Source organism: Asparagus officinalis, chromosome 1 (genome assembly GCF_001876935.1).
Source record: "Asparagus officinalis chromosome 1, Aspof.V1, whole genome shotgun sequence".
Taxonomy (NCBI): domain Eukaryota; kingdom Viridiplantae; phylum Streptophyta; class Magnoliopsida; order Asparagales; family Asparagaceae; genus Asparagus; species Asparagus officinalis.
In genome coordinates, this window is record NC_033794.1 from 80,517,498 (window position 1) to 80,520,733 (window position 3,236).

Below are 3,236 nucleotides of genomic sequence, written 5' to 3' on the forward strand. Positions count from 1 at the left end.
GATATTGGCACTCCTTCCCAAGCCACTACACCGAAATCACCTGCTGGTCTTTTACTTGGTTTAGCATCTGCAGAAGTTTCTGTACCGTCGCCTATTGCTGTTTCGAGCCCCACAGATGTACCATATTTTGTCAAGATTTCCCTTGACTACCTGGGAGGGCTTACCAAGAAAATAATTGAGGTTGTGCTAGCCGGACGAGATACTTTTGATACCTTCAGGCCCATGCTCACGAATAGTTTGAACAACCTCAAGCTTGTAGGTGACATCGACGTTGTTCAGTGCTGCTCTGAAGCTATCTCACGTCTAGAGGGACAACTCAGATTCTTGGAGGCTTTGGGTCGCGCTGATATCCAAGCGCAGATTGCATCTACTTTTGAGAAGATTCGAGCCGAAGAACTCAATAAGTATGAAGCCGCTCAACGTCATATAGCTGAGGAAGAGGTTGAGGTTGAACAACTGCAACAGCTACATGCTCAAAAACAAGTTGAGCTGACACTTTCGAATACTTCTCTGGAGAATTTGCGAGAGAAGATCGCTGCCGCTGAAGTGGAGTTGACTAGGATGAAGGCTCAATTCAAACGAGAAGAATCTATTGTCACTGAGCTCAACGTCAAAAGTGCTACTTCCCTGGTGAATTACCGTGCCAAAGCTGGTGCTCTGGAAGAGGCTAAGAAGGAGGTAGCTGCCATGCTGTCTAGTGAGGACGAGCTTCGGAAACGGGCCGAGATGCTGGTTCGGGCCGACCATGAAGAAAAACTTTCTGACATTAAGTCTCAGCTAACTTCATTTGATCTGATGAATTGATGAGCCTGTTTTCGTATCGTTCTTTTGGTAGGAACAACACTTATCTTAGGTCACCTTGTTTTCCTTTAAATAAAGGTAGTGCTGCCGTTTGGCTTTTTATTGTTTCTTTTTCATATCATGTTTTGACATGGAACAATGAAATACCAGTTTGATATTGCGACAACAACTATTTATTCGCACTTTGTGGTTTTATCGCTCTATTGACGAGAGTCGATAAGGTAGAAATGTTGCGTTTGGAGCAACTTTGAGGACTTATCGCTCTATTGACGAGAGTCGATAAGGTAGAAGTGTTGCGTTCAGGGCAACTTTGAGGACTTATCGCTCTATTGACGAGAGTCGATAAGGTAGAAGTGTTGCGTTCAGGGCAACTTTGAGGACTTATCGCTCTATTGACGAGAGTCGATAAGGTAGAAGTGTTGCGTTCAGGGCAACTTTGAGGACTTATCGCTCTATTGACGAGAGTCGATAAGGTAGAAGTGTTGCGTTCAGGGCAACTTTGAGGACTTATCGCTCTATTGACGAGAGTCGATAAGGTAGAAGTGTTGCGTTCAGGGCAACTTTGAGGACTTATCGCTCTATTGACGAGAGTCGATAAGGTAGAAGTGTTGCGTTCAGGGCAACTTTGAGGACTTATCGCTCTATTGACGAGAGTCGATAAGGTAGAAGTGTTGCGTTCAGGGCAACTTTGAGGACTTATCGCTCTATTGACGAGAGTCGATAAGGTAGAAGTGTTGCGTTCAGGGCAACTTTGAGGACTTATCGCTCTATCGACGAGAGTCGATAAGGTAGAAGCGTTGCGTTCAGGGCAACTTTGAGGACTTATCGCTCTATTGACGAGAGTCGATAAGGTAGAAGTGTTGCGTTCAGGGCAACTTTGAGGACTTATCGCTCTATTGACGAGAGTCGATAAGGTAGAAGTGTTGCGTTCAGGGCAACTTTGAGGACTTATCGCTCTATTGACGAGAGTCGATAAGGTAGAAGTGTTGCGTTCAGGGCAACTTTGAGGACTTATCGCTCTATTGACGAGAGTCGATAAGGTAGAAGTGTTGCGTTCAGGGCAACTTTGAGGACTTATCGCTCTATTGACGAGAGTCGATAAGGTAGAAGTGTTGCGTTCAGGGCAACTTTGAGGACTTATCGCTCTATTGACGAGAGTCGATAAGGTAGAAGTGTTGCGTTCAGGGCAACTTTGAGGACTTATCGCTCTATTGACGAGAGTCGATAAGGTAGAAGTGTTGCGTTCAGGGCAACTTTGAGGACTTATCGCTCTATTGACGAGAGTCGATAAGGTAGAAGTGTTGCGTTCAGGGCAACTTTGAGGACTTATCGCTCTATTGACGAGAGTCGATAAGGTAGAAGTGTTGCGTTCAGGGCAACTTTGAGGACTTATCGCTCTATTGACGAGAGTCGATAAGGTAGAAGTGTTGCGTTCAGGGCAACTTTGAGGACTTATCGCTCTATTGACGAGAGTCGATAAGGTAGAAGTGTTGCGTTCAGGGCAACTTTGAGGACTTATCGCTCTATTGACGAGAGTCGATAAGGTAGAAGTGTTGCGTTCAGGGCAACTTTGAGGACTTATCGCTCTATTGACGAGAGTCGATAAGGTAGAAGTGTTGCGTTCAGGGCAACTTTGAGGACTTATCGCTCTATTGACGAGAGTCGATAAGGTAGAAGTGTTGCGTTCAGGGCAACTTTGAGGACTTATCGCTCTATTGACGAGAGTCGATAAGGTAGAAGTGTTGCGTTCAGGGCAACTTTGAGGACTTATCGCTCTATTGACGAGAGTCGATAAGGTAGAAGTGTTGCGTTCAGGGCAACTTTGAGGACTTATCGCTCTATTGACGAGAGTCGATAAGGTAGAAGTGTTGCGTTCAGGGCAACTTTGAGGACTTATCGCTCTATTGACGAGAGTCGATAAGGTAGAAGTGTTGCGTTCAGGGCAACTTTGAGGACTTATCGCTCTATTGACGAGAGTCGATAAGGTAGAAGTGTTGCGTTCAGGGCAACTTTGAGGACTTATCGCTCTATTGACGAGAGTCGATAAGGTAGAAGTGTTGCGTTCAGGGCAACTTTGAGGACTTATCGCTCTATTGACGAGAGTCGATAAGGTAGAAGTGTTGCGTTCAGGGCAACTTTGAGGACTTATCGCTCTATTGACGAGAGTCGATAAGGTAGAAGTGTTGCGTTCAGGGCAACTTTGAGGACTTATCGCTCTATTGACGAGAGTCGATAAGGTAGAAGTGTTGCGTTCAGGGCAACTTTGAGGACTTATCGCTCTATTGACGAGAGTCGATAAGGTAGAAGTGTTGCGTTCAGGGCAACTTTGAGGACTTATCGCTCTATTGACGAGAGTCGATAAGGTAGAAGTGTTGCGTTCAGGGCAACTTTGAGGACTTATCGCTCTATTGACGAGAGTCGATAAGGTAGAAGTG